Source organism: Pan troglodytes, chromosome 19 (genome assembly GCF_028858775.2).
Source record: "Pan troglodytes isolate AG18354 chromosome 19, NHGRI_mPanTro3-v2.0_pri, whole genome shotgun sequence".
Taxonomy (NCBI): domain Eukaryota; kingdom Metazoa; phylum Chordata; class Mammalia; order Primates; family Hominidae; genus Pan; species Pan troglodytes.
In genome coordinates this window covers 78,866,464-78,889,231 of record NC_072417.2, presented here as the reverse complement: position 1 = coordinate 78,889,231, position 22,768 = coordinate 78,866,464, and the positions used below count along the sequence as shown (strand labels likewise).

At 36.7% G+C, this 22,768-nt stretch overlaps 1 protein-coding gene across 28 annotated transcripts in view; it reads left to right on the top strand.

The window, feature by feature from the left end:
* Positions 1–22,768, top strand: part of CEP112 (centrosomal protein 112) — a 555,600-nt gene that overhangs the window by 290,616 nt on the left and 242,216 nt on the right. The window lies entirely within an intron of this gene.

Sequence of the window (22,768 nt, the reverse complement as noted above, 5' to 3'; positions counted from 1 at the left end):
ATTTCAGATGAAAAAAGAAATCTTATTGGATGTGTATCTTTGTGATACAATACATTCTGTAGAGTATATATAATCAAGGGCCTTTAGTGTATCCTCTTAAGATTGCTGTGAAATTGCATTAAAGAAAAATTTAAGAGCAATTGATAACAATAAAAAGATAATGTTCTTTTCTAGTAAAAACATATTGTATACTAGGTCTAAATACCCCTTTTCCCATTGAAATCTAACCATGCTAACCACACCACACAAGCTTCTTCCTGTAGTTATTCTTCCTCCCCAAATAATATAATTTTCAAACAAAACAAACCTTCTGTTATATTATATCTTTCAACAATCTTGTGATTATCTAAACATAAACACACTACTAATTAAGTAAGATGTTAATTTTTTTGAGTGGACAGCGGGAGGTGGTAAGGCAAAGAATAGGAGTTATTGGTTATTTTTCATTTGACCTTGAGTTGTCTTCTGTTTTCAGAGAATAACTGATGCAATATGAATATACACAGCACAGGTTTTGTTGTCAATGGTATACATTTACAGTACAATTATTTTCAACTTGTTTTACGCTGGTTTGCTACCTAAAAAGGTAGTCATTGTAGTGCCCATGGTACCAGAATACTTAGGTGGTTCCTGTTAAATCATCGTGTATTATATTTTTGCCACCAGTCTCATTAGAGCCTTTATGAAATATACGCTGGTGTTTTGACTCTTAGCCATTCAATTTATTAGGAATATTGTCTAGTTCATATTCTCTTTCAAATATGATGTTAAACCTTACCATTGTTTTCCCATGGTAAGAGATATGGGTTCTGAGTCAGTGTAGGATTTGTTTGCATAGTAGAATTGTATAATGGATAAAATAAAATACACTAATTTGCATAACTTCCTATTATTTGGGGGCTGCTATGGGAAGCCGATACAAGTGGAGGCCAAATTTAGAGGGAACCTTTGTGATTTTGCACGAGTCGTGTCTGCCATATAGGGTGCGGTTCATCCAATCATAACAAAAGGGAAATTTTAGTTCTATTACGTATAATAAAGCCACAGGGATAGTACAATGAGGCTATTAATTGAATTTCTTCCTATTGAAACATTAAGTATGAGGACTATATGACCTCCTCAAATGCTGTAATTTAGGATTGTATTTCTCATATTTCGTGTCTTTCTTGGAACGTTTTACTAATTGGAATTGCTGTCAAGGGAATGCCAGTAAGCAATGGAAACAGGCTAAATGCATTCTTGCTCAAAAGGAAAATAATTTTGTGTATGTTGTACTTAGTCGTTCTTAGAGAATACAATTTTTTAAACTTTTAGCAATGAGCTGTACTTTAAAAAATCTTATCATGTGTAACAAAATACTCATAATTTGTATTTATCTTTGGTTATTTACTGAGGATATTAATTCAAAATTTCCTTCAGGTAAGTCTTAAATTTTCAAAATCTATCTCTTCATGGTTGTGGTCTAAATAATGTAATGTATAATACCTTTTAAGTTCTAAATTCATTCACAAATTTCAAGAAAACAAAGTAGGCATATAATTTTCAAAATAGATCTTTTTCAAATCACTGTGTTGTAGTTTGATGCAGAACAAACATATTAAATATTAGATTGTATAATTTTTAAATTTGATTTTCAGTTAGAGATTTGATTTTCAGTTAATGTGTGGCTATTCTAGTCTAGCAATGGAGGCCATTTTGTAAAAAGGGCTATTTGAAATACTTAACCAAAAGAGGACCAGTGAAATATCTATTTTGAAATCTATGGCTTTGTTTGCTGCTTCCCTTCCACCAGATTCTTAAATGAGTACAGTTTCCTTAAAATCTGTTTTTGATTTCTTCCAAATATGTAGTACATTGTATGCTGATTAGAAAATCATTATTATAAAGTATAGTTACCAACCTTAAGGTGAATCGTTCCAACTAGGGGACTCCCTTTTGGTGAATGTGTTTTATAATTATTATAGGTTAATTGTTATTCTAATAATTTCTGTTTTAAAGAGCAATGATAAGACATAGAAATGCACCAAGAACAATGAACTAGTCTCCTCATTTTATTTGGTTCAGTTAGGTAATTATTTTATGTCTATATTATATTTTTGTTATAGTACTTTGATTTTCAATGGTAGGATATATTATATTTTCATACTTAAATTTGCTAATGTGCACATTAAATTTTACCACCATCATACCAGATGTTCAGTCTGGTATCTGTCTAAGGTCATATGTTTAAGAAAAAGCATTCAGACTGGTAGAAATCAAGACTTGTAGAAATTCATAACCTCATTGTCGAATATTTCTCATTTACCAGGTCTCTCTTATTGAAATTATTTTGGAGAATGATCTCATTGATTCAATCATATTTTAATATGAAGAAAATTTATAAATATAATCTTAGCTTCTTCTGACATGGAAGTTCTACATGTAATTCTTATTTTGCTTTTGAACTATAATATAATGAAAGAATTTCTATAGTTTATCCTGTTGAATTAGAGGAAAAATAGAACATAGGTTCCTTGATCCCTTACTTGTCCTTTTAGGGCCCTGAACCATTTAGAGATTGCTTGATGTTTTACGTTTGTTGCCACAGTGAGTGGTGTGTGTGACTACCATAGAGATTGTTGCATAGAACCTTTGTGATTCTCCCCAGAGGTGGCGTCACCATCTTAGGACCGCTATGTGACCTGTTGCAGTAGAGACATTTAGGCACCTAGGGTAACCAGCAGCCATTGTGCATCACCATCAGTATCATGCAAATTAAATGCAGCAACCTTGCAGAAGGTCATCAGCCATATCTGAAAAATATATTGAATTTAGCATTTGCATATATAGTACAGTGGCTCTTGCAAAACATTGGCATCTAAATGCCTTTCTTAATTCCCTACACTGAGCATCATAAATCTAATATGAACAATTTTTACATAATAAATGGACAGATTATCTTGATTTTGCCATAGTGATTCACATTAAGAGCTGAACTTATCACTGATTCCGAAATGTAGAATTTGTAATAATTCTTTTCTACTTAGAAAAAAGTTTTCCTAGAAAGATATTGATAGGACAATTTTAATTTTAAAAATTGTATCTCAGTTGCATTACCTGATTTTCCATGCATTTGCAAATTTGGGCCCAAGATAAAAATCTCCATTTATAAACTGAGTGTGTGCCTGCATCCAGGGGCTTGAACATTGGCTATCATTCTTTAAAGATTACTCGAAGGGTAAATTTAACAATATGTATAGTCTGAACGTTCTTGTTATACCTATATACATGGCTTTTGGTCTTTGGTAGCATTTTTCTAGTGAAAACATTTTAATTTTTTTATATGCCAGCTACTATCAAAAGGATCTAAAGCAGCATTTTACAATAAACATACACTTAAAATAACTGAAAATAATTAAGCAATAAATTATATTCACCACATTAGAAAATCTATACTGAAGAAAAAATATTACAGTTAAGCGGAAATTTTAGCTCTGTGCTTGCCTAGAAGCCACAGCAAAGAGGGAAACTTTGCTGTGAGTTGTATAATTCTAATTATGTAATGAAAAAAATCATAGCAGTTCTTTTTTTTCTAGTTCTCAGTTCTGAGAGAAATTTATGCCATTAGACTTAATATAAAGGACATTGACCAATATAATTGATGATATTTTCCATATGTTAAAACATTGGAAATAAAATCTGGTGGGGAAACTTTAGATTCTTTAGTACTTTCATAAAATGTAATTACTAGATTTTATTTTAATGTGCTAAAATTTCATTTTAATTTATTGAGAATATTATTATTCTCAAATCAAAAAACAAAGTGCTTTAAGAAATACAATTTTGTAGATATTATGAGTCATAAGAAAGTATATTTTAAGTCACAGCCTAGCAAATTCTAGGACAGTTGTTTCATCACTGTGCCAGGAATACTTACAAAGTGTCTTTAGGAAGTAGAAATTAGAAACATAGGTGAGATTAGAAATTATTTAGGAGTTAATGCCTAATATTAATTTCCAAGTGTTATTATCTCTTTCTTATATCTGATTTTCTTGTCTCTGAATTTATTATGAAAAACTATAAAAAGAAATTATAAAATCAAATGGTAATTCACTCCAAGAGTAAAAGATACTTACACCTGTGTTAAAATGATTCATATCCTACCTGCATAACCAAAATAGTATTTCATCACTAATATTTATCCATTAATGCCATTTGCTTGGTCCTGAGGTAGTATATATTTTTGTTTCTTTGGATCAAACTGGACTGATTGCTTGGAAAAACCAAGCTATGTAAACTCTGTTTTTCCCCCAGCCTAATGAGGCTGTTGCTGTTAATGTAACCCTGTTTTTCGTTCCCCTCTTCTCCCTAGTGACACACATGGTCACATCAGAGTGGTGGCCTGGTGTTCCAGCTGTGTACACACCAAGCTGTGCTACTCATCCCCTGATGGACTGAGTTATTTGTATTAGAGAGAGCAGAGTGTGTTTTAAGTATTAAGTGGGCTTTACTGCAATGTACAAAGTTTAATGTTAGGCATTAGAAGGTTGGTGGGAAAAGTTTTTATTATTTCACTTTAATTTTGTAAAAAGAAAATAAGATACTTTTGATGGACTCCTGGTAAAACTACACATTACAATTCTTTATTTTCTTTAGATGAAGTTTTATCGTATTATCTAAGTGCTGTATTTAAGATAGCCCAGGAACTTTCTGTATATATTCAAAATATTGATAGAGTTTTTCATAACTAGGCCATTTTAAAAAGTGTGTGGGGGAAATGCTGTTTTTCTGACACCAAAAGCATAGGTCATACAGAATTTTCCAAATAGAGGGGGCAAAAATTCTCAGCATATTTTGGCTTGGATGCACTGATGTGAAAATCATGTTTCATTCGTATGCAATAATGTTGTGTCTATTTAGTATTACATGTGAATTTAATAATAAATTTGCATTATTTATATATTACTATACAAATTAATATGTAAAATAATACTATTTCTTAAGTATTTAGTTAGCAGAAAATATAGGAAAATGCTATTTTAAGTAAAGCCTACATTTTGTGTAGGTCACCAGTTTTCTTTTTCCATTATAATTCTAAAGTTCTGTAATTGTTTTCATCCTGAAGGCATAAATCTAGTGTATATATACCTGTGATTAAACTATTATAAACAATTTAACTTTGCCCTCATCATGGAGAAAATTATATTGTTTAAAAAGCAAAAAATACAAGATGAGGCAAGAAAAATGATTGCTCTAAGAATGATCCATTTGTAGAAGATACAGTGTATCTTTAGTCCTGTGCATATTTTTTAAATGTGGCAGTTACCATGGAAACCACATTCTGTGGTATTTGGTCCACTTTTAGATAGGGAGCATTTCTTTTAAAGACAAACCTTCTAAATAATACCATAAAGTATTCCATTTGCATTAGTAACTTTGTGTCAACTAATAATGATTGTTCTAAAAATCTATCTTTTTGTTCTCATTATATTTAATGGATTTCTTTAGAAATATTAAAATTGCTCTTGAAGAAGAGGTAATTAAATATGGAAGAGATTTTAAATAGGGAGTAAAATATGATCACTGCAGTGGTGAGAACTGGGAGGGTTGCAAGGGACCACAAGTCATTGTATACCATATGTTCTGCCAACATGAAGCTTTTAGTTATATCAGGTGTGTAAGTATCCAGCAGTAGGATAGTCAGAAAAAGTAATCTAAAGAGATGACCACATCCAACTGTATTCCATTTACAGATAAGAAACCTATGATTCAAAGACAATCTCTTGCCTAAGGTCACAGAAGTAGCAAACCAGAGCTTCTTAATCTGAATTTAGTGCTCTTTCTATCATACTTTCCTCCAAGAAAGATTTTAGATTTTTGGAGAGACTTGGACATGGCAAAAAAGGAACAGGATTATATAGGAATCTTTGCCTGGCGTGGGAGAGAGAGACACTGGTACTCTGCTCCCCTGCTGAGCTTCTCATAGCAGTTTGCATTTCTTTCAGCGATTTGCCATATTTGATGTTGCTTCAAAGTCATAATAATGCTTGAATAATGCTGCTTGATTTCCAGTTTGAGTATGTAGTAGCTCCTCCAACAACACTGAGTTTTTATGTTTGTATGTGTTTAACAGCAGCAGTAACAACAGCAACAACAACAACAAGTATTTATGGTGTGCTTTCCATGTGCCAAGCTCTCTGCTGGGTCCTTTGCATTGCATCCTCTTATGCAACCCTTTAATACCTTATGAGGATGACATTTCCTATCTGGAAACTCTGTTTTGATCTTTTTACCTGGGTCAGAAGATGACTATATGTATTTTCATTTTACCAACGAGGAAAGATTCAGAGAGCATAAATAAATTGCCCAAGGTTATGTAACTAAGAGTTAGTGTACTGGGACTCATAGCAAAGTCCTCTACCCCATGTGCCTGCTAGTGTATGAGCACATTGTCTCTGAATTTTATTTATTCTGCATAAATCCATTATATTGCTAATTTTGGATTGTCACTACCTTACTAGATTTAAAATACTGATAGTCATAATTCAGACTACATATATCCAAATCAAGTATTAGCCGGTAGTTTCACTCTTTCTCCAAGACCACAAGCCATGACTATGTCTTTCTTTTGAGGTAAATTAAACTCTAAAGAGATATGCAATCCTTAATATTTTCTTCGGAATATAGTTTCTTCCAACAAGTTTCAGAATTTGTAGAATAGAACAGTGAGTAGTGAGTACGTTTTTGAAATGGGTTCACTTTTGGTTTCACATTATTACTGAAATAAGGAGTGCCCAGAGTAAGAATCCACCAAGTTTTTAGGTCAATGAGGCCTACCAGTCTTGATAAAAACAGCGTAGGAATTTGCATTTAGTAGTGGTAAGGTATGGTTTTTTGTGAATGGTTTATGATCTGTGGATATTTGTTATATTCACATACTAATTTGGAATATTACATATGATCCATTCATTTTATAGAATGAAATTTTAACTCTCAGAGTTCAATGTTTGTTAGTATTTTTTTCCTAAAGGAACCTGAATGAGGATCCTATCGCATGACAGAATCCAATAAAAGCCACTTAGAAATGAGGTCAAAGATTATGAAGTTCAAACCTGGAGATTTTTTCATACCGATACAAGGGTATAATTAGAAAATGTGTTTCTTCTAGACTCCTCAAAAACAATTTATGTTGATGCAGTGTTAGCTTCATCCTAGAGCTATTTTGCTCAAAGTAAAGACTTTTAAGATGAATTCTTTTCTAAAATAAATACCCCAGAGATAAAGCATTATTCTGCATGCAGAATGTCATTTCCATTGACATAAGGAAATATGCCTTGAGTTATTTTTAGCATATTACTCTTCCTTCTCCTTTTCACCTAGGCCTCGAAGAAATTACTAGGAATATTGGCAGAAATTATCTCTGAGAAAGTATTGGATGAATAACTCTTCTTCCTTAATGTCTTGGAAAAGTCATTTTTGAATTTCTGACTCAATCAGTTCTGTAAGAGACATCCCTGATGTCTTCATTTGTATATTTGTGGTAATTTTTTGTGACAGAGAGGTTGAAGCCAAAGTGCAAGAAATGATTGGCAAAATGGTGATATCATCAAATGTTCAAAGAGCTGGCAAATTGAAGCTTATTAAACTGTCATTTTGTCTCCCATTCAGGACTAATTGGAATCATGCCTACTTGCATGATATGAAAGATATTTAACACCTGAGTTTTTTCATGACAAAAATGTCACAAATTGGTGTCAGGGAGACCTTAAATGCCTATTTGGAGAAGAGAACACAGCACTGTATGAAAATAATGGTCTGTTTTTGAACTACTGTAATATTTGTGTACAGAAAATATTTTATAAATATTGTCATTAAGTAGAAAGTTTTAGATAATAAAAATGGGCTGAATTGAGCCCCCAAGTATTGAATCAGTAGGTTAGTGTGCAACTTGAGATAATGTTTTTTAGTTGAAACAAATATTAAAATTCAAGGAAAATTATACTTTTTCACTTGTTTTAATAATTATTTTAAATTACGTCTTGATCTCTTGAGTGCTTTTGGATATTTGTATATTGGGAGGTTGGGAAAAATCATAAGAAATCACAAAGAAACAATACACAATTAGACTTCCAGGGTTTGAAAATGTGTTATTTTTCTGGTTTATTTTTATTTGTTTTGCTTAGGTATGAAGTCAAGTATTAGTCAAGTAATACTGAAAGTATTAGTAACATTTGAATATGAGTTAATGGTGTCCTCAGAGATTGAAGTGTGCTGAATGATGTGACCTGGATCTAGGTCGCTTCCCTCGTTTGTAGGGACAGTTGTAATGCTGCACTAGTCTGGAGGAGTGTGTGTGTCATTTCACCGGATAACTGTGGCTCTGTGATACAGAAGAGCCTTCAGTGAACAGAGATCCAGTAGTTCAGCCAGGCCCACCATCTTAAAACAAGGGGATTTTCCAGTGGAAAGACCTGAAAGTCACAGGTCTTTAAAAAGGTTAAAATTAAATTGGTGATTCATTCATCTTAAGTTTGCTCCTTAAGTCAGTATTTATTACGAAAACAAACCCCAGATCCCTAGGGTCAAGTGGGACCTTACTTATTTCGTTATTTTCAAAGATGTCATTTAATGTACAAAATGCATGTGTTCACCAAATGTTTCCTGAAAAGCTAATTTTTTGAAATGTAAATGTTATCCTCACTTGTTGGCTAAAATGATAGCTCCAGTTATAGTGACGTTGACAGGCGCAACAAGAGAAGTGGAGTGTGAGGGTTGAAAACTTTTGCTCTTCAATTATCCACCAATTACTGCCAAAGCTGTCGTTAGACAAATGCCATGAGTTCAAGAGCTGCAGTGTGTTCCAGGCTCCCCTGTCAAAGTCCGGACTGTGCATAGATGTTTCAGACTTGGGGCAAAATTTGGAAATGCGCTTCTGTGATGTCACCTCTCTAACCATTTCTAGTGGCACACAATAAAAAAAAAATCATCATCTATTGCCATAATGTTGGTGTTTCTTAAAAACATTATTCAATTCAGGAACAAGAGTAGTAGAGTAAATCTCAAGAAAAATCATAATTATTGTTAACTGTTTTGCTTGCTTTTTGAGATCTCATTGTTTCAGATTAATATAGAAAAACATGGAACTCTGTGACTTGGACATTTTATAATTATGACCCTTCAGATAATATGTAAATCAAATTTATTTCCATGTAAGTTTGCTGGCCAAAAATTAGGCAGACATCAACTTTTTTCAACTTCATTTCATTAAGAATTTTGGAGTGCTTACCCTGTGCCAGGCCCTAGGGCTGGGCATGCACACCTTTAGGAGGTGCCTTTCACATCCTGATTTATGTGAATGTTGCCCCAGAGTTGTACACGGCATGGCCTATATGGCCGTAAGGGTATTCCTGTACCCAGTGCAAGATAGACCAGTACTCTGCTCTAAAGGAAATTACAGCTGCATTGGGGAAGACAGGTCATAAGACAAAAACCAAATTAACAAGGAGAGTATCACATAGCAATAACTTGTAGGTGGAGAATTAAAATTGAGAGATACGATACAGTGACAATTGTGTTAGCTGGCCATCAGAGAACGCCTCTCCAAAGAAAAGATATCTCATTTAAGATCTGATTGATAAGAAGCCAGCCAGACTGAGGCAACAATTGGTGCACAGACCCTGTAGGAAAATAAGTTTTGTGTGTTCTTGAAATGAAAAAGGAGACCTGTCTGGCATGAGCATAGCAGGTGTGAGAAAGGGGGCAGGGAGTAGCAGACACAGGGTTTTTTAAGCCCTGGTGAAGAGTTTGAATTGCATTTTAAATGTGATGGGAAGACAGAGGCTGTAAGCAGTAAGGTAACATGATTTGATTCATGTTTTTTACAGATCGCTCTGTTTGTGAACAGTCCTAGATGCCTATATGGCATGCGTATGTGAGGCAGCAGGACTTGCAGATGGGTTGAGTGTGGGGAATGAGGGGAAGAAGAAGTACGAGTAACTCCTAGAGTTTTGGTTTGAGCAGCTGTATAGATGGTGGTGTCAAATACGAGGAAGATTGCCGGGGAACAGAAGCAAAAGCAAGAGGTCTTTTGTTGCCAAGCTAAGTGTGAGCTGCATGTTAAACATCCAGAGGGAAGTGTGTCAGACAGCGAGTTGGATATGCAGGTTGAGATTCCAGAGATGCGAACTGAGCATATAGATAATAATTAAAGCATGGGCCCAGATGCAATTACCAATTTCTTATTGAATATTAAGATAGAGATGCTGGTTCATGGCCAGTCTCTATCATTTACTGGCTCTATAAACCTGAGTTCATATTAGCTAATTACCTTAATACCCCCAATCATCATTTTCCACACCTGTGATATCCATTCATTCATTTAGTGGCATTCATTGAGCTCCTACTATGAGCCAGGCCCCTATGCCGGACCTAAGTATATAAAAAAGGAATGGTTTCTCCCTCAAGCTTACAGTGTATGGGGAAACAGGCATTGTGCATCTGTCATAAATGGAGAATACTATAATTCATACCAACAGATATGAGTAAAGAATGTCTTCCTTTAACGTAGACAGAGGACGCATCTTACCACACATCAAAGGCTGCGTGGTATAGGAGACACAGTAACAATAACCCTGGTCAGAAGGACAAGCTCCCCTCACTCGCACATTGTTATGAAGGCACCCTTTGCTGATGATATCACCGGATTGCTGTGATGATTTAATCAGGCCCTTTAAGGAATGTTCTTTACCATTCTTTGGTATGGAAGGAGATTAATATCCCCTTGGTCCATTTCTACTGTCTAGAAACATTGACTGTACACCTGCCTGTCCACCAGGTATGTAACTGGTGACAATGCCAGCATCTTTCTGAGAATGACAGAGGGAGTATGCAAATAGAAGGTTATATTCTGCGGCCTCCTCTAGCGTGCTCACCCTTCAGGCCTGCCAGAGTTACAGCAAAGTACAACAAAGTCATAATGAAGCTTTGATCCCAAGAAAAGTAGAGATGGAAGTTATGGGATGTGGGGGCATCAGGTCTGAGGAGGTCATCAGAAGAGGTTCCATTAGAGTAGACATCAGATGCTTTGAGTTTAAAAAATGACTGAAATGTTCTCTGCAAATTAGAATGGAAAAAGCATTCTTAACAGAAACAGTAGCATGATTAATATATGAAGAACACGTACCATGTTGAGAAGTTCGGACTGGGTCCGCTTGGCCAGTGATCTCCAGTTTGTGGTTTATACTGTCTGTGCCGCCATCTGCAATGCCTCTACCATTCCTCCACTTTAATATTCCACTTGTTACACTTATTATCCCATTTAGTAATTATTTAGAGCAGTGTTCTCCCAAGTGGGGTTCACTAGGGTATAGGAAGAAAAAACCCAGAACTTCTGTTAATGTGTGTTTGAATTTTGTCTTTAAAAATACTTACTTTGTGCAAATTTGTATAATGTATTTAACATATTAATAGTGTTACAAATTTATATATATACACGCACTGTATATTTTATGATAGGAGTGTCTCAAAAAAGTTTAGAGACCATAATTGTCAACAATCGAAAGTCACTGCAGAATTTTAAGCAGAGGATTAAGAATTAGCAGGCAGTGAGACTGGAGTCTGGGTGACTAGTTAGAGTCACCCTCGCGAGAGATGATGAGGGCCTTAGCCAAGGCAGTGACAGTGGGGAAAGTTGATGTGGCAGTGAGGGAGAGAGAGCAGACCTCGAGTTATAGTTTGACATGCTGTAGGACATTTATGTGTTGATGCTACTTAAGCAAGCAGAAGTATAGGACTGACTTCAAAGGACAGCTCTCCATCTCTATTGAAAATAACATTAAAGAATCATGAGCATGGAGGGTAATGGATACCAACAGTGAAGATGAGATCTCCTATGGAGGGAAAGAGAATTAGAAGAAGAGACACACTGCTTAAAGAGAAGGTGAAGGAAATAGAGCTGGACAAGAAGACTAAGAAAGTGGGAAGGTGGGTCAAGAGAGAGAGGCAGGGAACCATGAGAAAGTGGTATTTCATGAGCCAGGAAAAAAGTAACAATAATACCTAACTTGTGGATTATTGTGAGAATTTGGAATGGGCAAATGCTTCTGAATAACCCTGTCAATATTAGTTTATTTTCTCGAGTTGTGAATTGTGGTTATACATAAATGGACTACTACACCAAATGAACAGCAGTCCATGAACACTGGCTGTTTCTCACCTAATTCTGAAGTGGTTGATGGGCTGCGAGATCAGGGAGTCCATTTTAGAGGTGGAAAACGAGATCCAGTTGAAGGAAGCAACTCGGGCCATTACTGACAGACATAGGCATGATTTTCAGGCAGCAGTAAACCGGGCTTGTTTAGTGATATGGGGAGGATCAATACAACACCCAACCAGCCCAGCATCTCCAGTCCTATGGTTGCTCCTGAGAGCAGTAAGGTTTCATGTCCACAGAGAACTTTGCCAATTAGGTACTAAGAAAGCCTTCACGCCTCACCTAGGGAAGCAGGGATTAACTGGCAGGATCACCCAATGAAGCACAAACTCAATTCTGACAGGAAAAAAGAAATAGGGTTTGCCTGGGCCTATCTAAGAGCCAAGAGTTTGAGGAGCTGATCAGCGGGAGAACATATCTTGGATCAGCTAATGGGAGATAAGGAGCTTCCAACCACAAGCTGCATGAAAGCTCCTCTAAAATGCCCAGATTCCTAGACTGAGTCACTCGGTTTTAAGAATGCTCCTACCGCACATACTTTGCTGTCCCCGGAATCTGTCCATTACATTGCTTGAAGTATCTCTAAGTAGAATTTGTTTGGGCTGAGTAACATTCTCTCTCTTGCTTGCCCTTTTCTTGATTTTAATTTAATGCATTTGCTTTGAATAAGTAACTCATGAATGCATTCAAAAATTCAAAATGGATAAATATATACAGTAAAATGGATACCTGAATAGATAATTCCTGAACAGTATTAAAACTTAAATGAATAACGATATATGGTAAAAAAAAAAAAAGATCATTTTAAAGATGAAATTGTATCTTCTTTCATTGATCTCTTTGTTCGTTCGTTTGTTGAACACCTTCGTGTAGCAGTCACTGCGCTAAGAGGAAGTATACAAAAACAAGACAAAGGCCTCCCCTGCAAGGATTCTTAGCAGAAAATTTAGCAAGTGGATGTAGCATGATAAGTAGGATAAAGGCTATCTGCCCTGTACCCCAAGCCAGAAGACTGCCTGAAGGAAACGGGGTAGTCTTCATAGCAAAGGGAAGATCTGAACAACATTGAATTGGGCAGGAAAATAGCTATTGTACGTACCATATTGTGAAATTATTTCTAATTAAATTGCTCTCATCAAGCTGAAATCCATTACACTCAAGAAATGGGAGTTTTGATGTATGGAAAGACTGTAAAGGGAGAAGGAAGAGTGATATTGCCGGAAGATAACCTCCTGGTGGGATGCCCTGGGGGAGTTTTTGGAAGACGTGGACATCTGGAGGTGGGTTGGAGCAAGGCAAGAAAAGAAACAGGGAAGTGCAAACAAGGGGGTAGAAAGATGCTTAAGGCAAACTTTACCTGCTTTGAAATTGTCCCCAGGGTTAGTGATACAAAACTATAGTCACATAGAGACCTGAAAGAGGAAACACTCCCTCCCTGAGGAAGGTAAACCCCAAGATGCTCCTGTTTCCAGAGAAAGCCTGAGAGGGGTGGCAAGAGGACTGCAGGTCAGCTTCTTCAGGATTAGGCTGCAGGGCTCCTGCCTGCTGCAAGATCTGCTCTCTCTGGGTTGGGGGCACTGCCTACTCCACCTCTCTGCTTCCTAGGTCTCTTGCCTGATCTTGCGTGAGAATATTATCTCTCTCCTGCATCCCTGCCTGAGCCCTAGCACCCCATTTGCTGAGCTGCTTCCATGGGTGTGCTTGTAGCACTGGGCTGAAGGTTACATTTCAGACACAAACAGGTGTATGCTTACAGGTTTGACCAGTCATGGTCATATAAGATTATAACATAAGGATGGAGACAGTACTTACAATCTATTGGTCCTGAAGCAGTGGGAAATTTCAACATCCACTTTTAAAAGAATGGTTATTCTCATTAAAATGTGATTTTGTGATATATAAACATTTTCAATCAGAAAATGGCCTAATTTTAAATTTTCTGTATATCATGTAGTTTGAGAAAGGAACAATATTACGTGCTAGACACCTTCACATGCTTTCTGGGAGGAGGCACTTATGTATTGTCTCAGTTCTTACAGGTGGGAAGACAGACCCAAGCTATGCAGCTCTTAAGTGCAAGGGCTAGGATGTGAACCCGAATGTGTCTCACTTCAAAGCCATGAACTCTGTCTCCCCTGCACCTCATCATGGTTATAAGTTACAGGCATATCCATTGGTGGGGAAACCTGGTTTTTTTTTCTTGCTACTACTCACTAGAGACTTGTGGTTAACATTCATGAATATTGTGAGGGCAATTTCACAGAACAAATCAAATTGACATGTTAGAACTATTTAGAAGGGCATACAGTTTGGAAATACTCTAAGTCCCTCCCCCAAATCTTAGAAGAGTGTCCCCCAGCATTTTGCACATAGTATTCCAGCTCGTTTTTTTGAGTAAGCATTAATGTTATATTATAGTTATAGCTGCATTTTTTCCCCTAAGCAACCCTTTCTCTTCTGAACCCTATGGCAGCCCGCGGTTGTGTAGATTGAGCTCAGGAATGTCTTAAAACATTAATTTGGTTTGACATGACTTGGTGCACAAATTAATTATTCAGGCACATACTGTTCCATGTACATGAAAAGAATGAAACTGTAGTGAATTGCATTTTAACTACCACATGTGAATTGTAATGTTATTAGCAAACAGACTATTAAAGAACAAAAGCTGGCAACATATAGTAATTCCGAATTGGGCCAGTCCCACAAAATTAGCATAAATATGTGAATCAATCAGAATAGTTTTGGACTTCCTAGGAAAGTGTCCCTATTCTTATCTAGCTCTAAAAGAATGTGAAATAAACTATTCATTTAACCAAGTATAAAAATATGCCTGCTATGCCGTTATAATCATGTGTCATTAATCAGAAAATACTGCAGAAACTCTGACAAATTAAAAACACAAGGATGTGTCTGCAAGGGTTTTTTTAGCCATTAAAAAGCTGCTTCACCTCTCCGGCAAGCTCTTTTATGGCAACTTCTTACTCAGTGTACTGACATCTTCAAAGGCTCTGACATCTGTCGGCCTTTGAACTACCATTAAAAAATATTATCCCATTTCCATTCTTTTATGCCCATTTTTTTAATTATAGCCCCTCTTTCAAGTTAGGAACATGGTTGGTTTAAACGATGCTGTCCTTTCGTTTTCAGCCACCCAGCTGCGGTTTGAATAAATTGATGTGGAACCAAAGGCGGGACTTTAAAGGAAAAAGGTTTGATGGACTTGGACTCCGAACCAGATGAGGTTTTATGATGAAAAGGGTTTAATCCCAGCACAGGCATTGCTTCTATCAGTTGAGCAGTACAAAGCAATTCATATATATAGGTTCACGTGAAATGATCTATTTTTTTTAACAGCACAGATCTCTTCAGGACTTGCAAATGTGGCATTAGCTAATATTCAGAGAGCTGATTTCCTTTCATCCACCAGAAGCTTATGATTATAGTACAGTTCTCGAATTGGAAATGAGAGCTGCAACACAGATTTAAAGCTGTGCTGTCTGATTTGTATTCAATATACATGTCACTGCAGGACAGGCTAGTCTGGGCCAAGCTGGTTCAATACAAGGAAAAACAGTTTCATCATCTGAGAGTCTTAGTCAGAAATATCACCAGCTAATTAAAACAGCAGTTTCATGACTATTAGTGAGGTGTTTGGTTGATTGGTATCTCTTCAAATTTGACAAGAAAGATTTGAAGATGCAGCTTCTCTTTTATTACATATTCTTCTTGCAGTGTAAATGTGTTGAAGTACATTGCAGGGTAATGAAGCATAGGCAGTTAATTCAAACCGTTTTTTTTTTTAAAGGAAAACAACATAACTTTAAAACAATGACTTGTTTTGCATTAAAATAGTTCCCCTTACTCTGCTATTGATCTGGAAAAAAGTCATTTATGAAAGCAGATTTCAACATCGTCTTTGCCCTGTTGCTGTTGAATGATAAATATTATCTTCAGCCAAATAGTTAAGTAACTGAATGAGTAGTTTAGGGACATTACAAACCTAGAAGATAAACCCAAGTTCACTTTAAAGTAAAAAGTGATAATTTTTAATGTTCTAAATATAAATCAGTATAAATAATCTCAATCCATTAGAAAATTTTCTCAAGATAATCTGCACCTGCTTTTATATTAGAAATCTGCTATTTCTCAGAATATAAAAATCGTTCTTCCATTTACTTGGGAGGTTAGGTACCATTTAATTGTGCAGACTTAATAATTATACAACATTCTTTTCAAGCTCTTCAAATAGGATTTTTATTTGAAACTACAAACTAGGCCGGGCGCGATGGCTCACACCTGTAATCCCAGCACTTTGGGAGGCCGAGGAGGGTGGATCACCTGAGGTCAGGAGTTCAAGACCAGCCTGACCAACATGGAGAAACCCTGTCTCTGTTAAAAATACAAAATTAGCCAGGGTGGTGGCACATGCCTGTAATCCCAGCTACTCAGGAGGCTGAGGCAGGAGAATTGCTTGAACCCAGGAGGCGGAGGTTGTGGTGAGCTGAGATGGCGCCCTTGCACTCCAGCCTGGACAACAAGAGCAAAACTCCGTCTCAAAAAAAAAAAAAAAAAAAAAAGAAACTACAAACTAATATCCAAACTATAGTTGGAATAAATTCTGAATATGTATAGTTTTAAATTTGCAAAACATTAACCATTGGGAAAAGTCCTGTAGATGACTGTCTATAGCCTACCTCATATTCTAGAATGTTTCATAGACTTTTCTTTCCCTCTTTAGAAGAAAACCTGAAATAAGACACTTTTGTATAGGATGTATCAGGAAATATATTTTACCTACTCCTTACATATTTTCTGTAGATATGTAAGAGTTTACTGAATTACATGGAAGAAGTTGGATTTCTCGCAGTATAATTCTGTTCACTCTGTAATTCTGTTTTAGTTCCCTCTTTTTTATTACCCTGACTAGCTAGTCTTCATTGCTTTTCACCAGGTAGCTAGATATTCATCACTGCAAATAACGCTTTCATGCTGTCTTACCGAATTATCTGTATCTTCCCAGTTTTCCTCCTGCTTCTTCCACTTCTACTTCTCCACGTTAGTTTCTGTTTTCTCCACTAGCTCCTCTGTTTCATGTTGAACACTGGAGTCTACCCCCACTTTTTTTTCTGTATTCATGTTTCTGTTAAGTGATTACCTGCATTTCAGTGGCCTTAACAACTATATGCTGCTAATAACCTTCAAGTTCCCGTCTCTCATCTGTGTTCTGTGCTCTTGACATCTTCTATTAGCTTGTTCACAAACACCTCAAACTTCATAGGTCCAGAACTGAAACCTCTCCCTCCCAACCTCCCTATGTACCGTACATTCAGTGCTCAAGGCAGAACTTGGAAATAATTCTTGATTTTTTTCCTTTCTCTTAACCTGTCAGTAAATTCTATAGATGCAGTCCCCCAAATTGATCTCCAATCCATTCACTTTATTCACTGCCACCCACTCCTCTAGTCCAGGCCTCTATGTAATCTTATAACTGATAATCTTGCCTTATCTCTTATTTTTCTCAACAGACATGATGATCTTTTTCAAAATGTACATTGGGTTAGAAAACTCCCCTGCTTAAAATCCTTTCATAGCTTGCACTTAGAGTAAAATATAAACTTCTGGCCGGGCACGGTGGCTCATGCCTGTAATCCCAACACTTTGGGAGGCCAAGGAAGGCAGGCAGATCATGAGGTCAGAAGTTAGAGACCAGCCCGGGCAACATGGTGAAACCCTGTCTCTACTAAAAAAATACAAAACATTAGCTGGGCATGGTGGCAGATGCCTGTAATCCCAGCTACTTGGGAGGCTGGGGCAGGAGAATCACTTGAACCCAGGAGGCGGAGGTTACAGTGAGCCAAGATTATGCCATTGCACTCCAGCCTGGGTGACAGAGCAAGACTCTGTCTTGGGGGGAAAAATGTATGTGTGTGTATACAGACACATATACATCATATATATACGAAGTATATAGATGAAGTGTGTGTGTGTGTATATATATACACTTCATATATATATATATGTAAACTTCTTAGCATGAGCTGCAATACCTTGTATGATCTGACCTAATTGTTACCTTCCCAGCATCTTCTTTTGCTGTGTTCTATCAGAGCACCTTGTTTGTGAACTTCATAACACTTTTTTCCATTTAAATTGCAGATTTATTATTCTATTTGTTTGTTCCACCCAGAGACTGAAACAAAAGAGACCTTACTAATTTTCCTCACTTCTGTATACCCTATGCCTAAAAGGTTCCTAGTACAGACTGTGACCTCAGCAAACATATGCATGTGGCTGTATTAATGAAGGCAGATTCACTGATGAATTAGAGCCACAGAAAAGCCAAGGAAGGGCCCCTTGAGGAGTCAAACTAAGAATTGAGTAGGGTCACAGGGAAGGAGGCTCACGGCTTGCTGTGCTCTCAGAGAAGCCAGCAACTTGTTTTAGTGTTTTGGTTTTGTTTGTTTCCTCTTCAGTGGATGGTGGCTTTGCCAGTGTATTTATCATTCTCATCTCTTTGAGCTCTCACAAAATTTTTAACATACAGTGACAAAGACATATGTATAACATAAGCCTATACTTACTGTAATGTCATTATCCTGTGCATGTTTGTGTCTTCCAGAGGAGGGACTATATGTTGTCTGTTTTGAATCCCAATAACCTACTAGAGCACCTGGCCCAAGTGCCGATGCTTAATCAGTGAACGAGGGAACACAAATCAATACATTGAACTATGCTGCAGAGATTGCTTTAGATCTGGGCTTTGCTTGTTTCCATATCATATTTTTTAACCCTCAGGTTTCTAAAATATGCAGAGATGGTCATTAAATCTCCAAATAATAATGATTTCCAAGAACCATTCTGGCAATATGATTAAAATGAAAGAATATTTGTCCAACATGTACTACGGGCCTTCTTAGTTTTAGGCACATTGCTAGCTGCTGAAGATGCCAAAATGAATAAGACCCACTTAATCCTAAGGGGCAAAAGGCAAAGAAGCATACATATAAAATTACGTGCTCAGTACAGTATTAGAGACGTAATCAGTTGTGATGAACCATGAAGAAGGAGATGTAGGCCATTCTGGGAGCGGGCAGCAGGCAGAAGGGAGGTTCTGTTTTTCAGTAGTGCATGCCCTGTGGGCACTGCTCTTGTGGACTTTAGTTTCAATCAAAATGAGTATAATTTTCCCCCTTTATTACTCCTTTAATGTTTTTCAGTAAGTACAAAATTATTTTACTTCCATATAATTTCTCCCTGTGGAGGCTACCATGTCCATGAAAAGCAGGAACACAGTCAAAAGTCCCATATTTCCTTCTTTGCTAAAAGCTACCACAATCAACCAAGGAGTGAATTGTGCTACTGATTCCGCAGTGAGGAAACAGTAGTATTCCTACACAGTTTTAATTTCTTCTCCAAAGTTTATATTGAAATCCTCAAAATGCAGTTCAGAATAGAGAATGCTTTTAATTTTGTGGTCTCCTTGTAGTGATTCTTGAGATTGATGTGGTTTGACTTTTTAGGTACTTCTCTGGTACATAAACTAAATTCAGTATTTAGAGATATTTCTCTTATACCATTGGCATGTTGTCATTATGAGGATGAATGTGGTATTTGTGTCATGGGGCACTGCTGTACCACGGAGCCATCACTTGTTCTTTTTATCCATGTCCAGTGGGTATGATGTTATAATTGAGGATAGTTAATTGACAAAAGATTGTCTGAGATCATCTTCAGAAACCTCTTTAGCTCTTTCCAAGGCAATAAATTAACTTTTAAGGGATAAAATAATAAGATGGTTGTTTGAAGCTATGTCTGATGGCCAAGGGGAAAACATGCAACATGAATGTATATGTATGTGCATACACACACACACACATACACACACCTGTTTTCTGCTTTGCCTCTGAAGTTAATGTGTAAAACTTGGCTGTGCCTGTTCTCATAAAAATGATGCAAAAGGGAAAAATACATCAGCTATAAAAAAAAAAGTAGCATTCCTCCATGTTCCAGAGAGTGTTTGACTTTCCATTCCATTTTTGTGGGGGTTTTTTTGGGTGTTTGTTTATTTGTTTGAGACAGAGTCTCTCTCTGTCGCCCAGGCTGGAGTGCAGTGGCGCGATCTCGGCTCACTGCAAGCTCCGCCTCCCAGGTTCAAGTGTGATTCTCCTGCCTCAGCCTCCCGAGTAGCTGGGACTACAGGTGCATGCCAGCATGCCTGGCTAATTTTTTGTATTTTAGTAGAGACAGGGTTTCACCGCGTTAGCCAGGATGGTCTGGATCCCCTGACCTCATGATCTGCCCTCCTTGACCTCCCAAAGTGCTGGGATTACAGGTATGAGCCACCACACCTGGCCCATTTTTGTGTTTTTATCATAATTATAAGCTTTCTCATTTGAAATTGAGTTCATTTTGGAATTAATAAGTGTTGCTCCTTTATTAGGTAAAGACCCGAGGTTGAACAATCAAAAGATTTTATTGCTTGAATAAAAAACATTCAGACGTTTAACTGATGTTGAGCACTGGCCACACGTGTCCATACTCTGGTCAGAGGTGTGAGCTAGCCCCAGCCTCAGAGCACGTCTTCACACCTCACAGTTACAAGGTGCCTCATTGCCTCTGTCAGTTATGTTCTAACTCTAAAGCAAGGAACTTAGCAGACAAGGAACTCAGAAAGCAGACAATGCTAGCTTCTTTAGAAGAGACCATGAGCCTAACTTAGAAAGGTCTTTGATAGTAAATAGTCATCACATTTTACAAGAAAGAAGTCGTAGCTTGCACAGTCAGTTGAATTAATGGAAACTGCCTTCAGCACATTGTCTGCCTCCATAAGATAGCCCCCCCCATTTTTTAAATTTGATGTTTGTTGGTTTTTAACCTGTTTTTAATACGTATGTTCTTCAAAATAGTATTTGCTCATAGTAACAAAAATCATGATGATATCCATTATCATGACTTTATCTCATATTTTAAAGAAGTCCCTGTCTCCATAGTAAGATGAGAAAAAATAAGGTAAGATTGGAAATCAAGAAACAGAACTATCGTTATTATAGGTCATCTAAATAATAGTTTGACAGTTCCTAAATCTATTAACAATTAGGCAAAATAAGTAGATATAAAATCAATTCTGTATACAAAATCAACTGTATTTTTATACATGAGTAACAATATACAACATATTTTTAAAAAATACCGTTTACAATAGCACAAAACCACAAGGTTCCCAGAAATAAATCTAACAAAATATGTGGGCTTCTAAAGTTTCATTATTGATGTGACTTGGTTCAGGTTCCTTTCCATGGCTGGAAAATTCCCCTGGATGATTTCTTTGATAATTTTTCTCTCCTAGCTTTGTTGTTGTTTATTGTCTTTTCTGGGCTTCTGTCAGTTGTATATTGAACCTCCTGGATTTGCCTGCATGACTTTTTTTTTTTTTTTGCGAATTTTTTTTTTCATTTTGTCTTTTCACTCAATGTTTTTTTAGATTTACTTTCCCTTATGCGCTGGAATCATATTTTTAAACTTGAAAAGATCTGTTTGTACTTTTCCTATTTCTTTTTCAGAGCATCTTGTTTTCATTTAATAAATATAATAAATTTTCCTCTTTCCAAGTTTATGAATTAAACTGCTTTTTAAGTTCTATTCTCTGAAATATCTTTTTCCTTCAGGGTTGGTTTTTCTGTTTATCTTTCATAGTTATTTGTCTTGGCTTTTCTTATCTGCTCGATGATTCTTGCTTTTGAGTCACATTTACGAAAGGGAAATGGTATTAGTTTCCTATTGCTATTGTAACAAATTACCACAAGCTTTGTACCTGGAAAGAACAGAAATTTGTTAATTTACAGGTCTGAAGGTGAGAAATCTGAAATTAGTCTTACAAAACTAAAATGAAGTTGTTGCAAGCCTTGGCTCCTTCTGGAGCTTCCAGGGGAAAAAAGTATGTTTCCTTGACTTTCCAGCCTCTACAGGCCCACAGCATTCCTGCTTGCAGCCCTATGTCATGTAACCTGTCCTCTTGGTGCTGTCATTGTCACAATGCCTTCTTTCTGACTCTGTCACTCCTGGCCTTGCTGTGATATGGACCCTCATGATTATGATTACCTTGGGCCTACAACATAATTCAGGGGAATTTCCCATCTCAAAATCATTGATTTAATCATATTTGCTGAGTCCCTTTTCACATATAAGGTAACATTTTGGGAAAGGGATGCATTATTCAGTTTACGCAGATGGGATAGTGATTTGTTGTGTAAATGGAGTTTCTTTTCTGTCCCTCCTCCCAATATATCTCTCCCTGAGTGGGAATTTAGAGTGAGTTCTGGTTTTGGGGGAATAGATGTGTTAGAATTCAGGCCCCTTAAGGGCTGGAATGAAGAGAGGCTTTATTCTGGGGTTGTAGAAGCCATACTAGAAGCCGTGGGTTTTCCCAGATTGTTCATTCCATTTTTTTTTTTTTTTTAGGGAAGAGCCTTCTGTTTTTCACCTGGACTGCCTACAATCTGTAGGTTGGGGTGGGTCCAACCTCTCTGTATGCAGGCTTTTGGGGGCTCGTCCTTATTTTCACTTCTCACTGTTTTC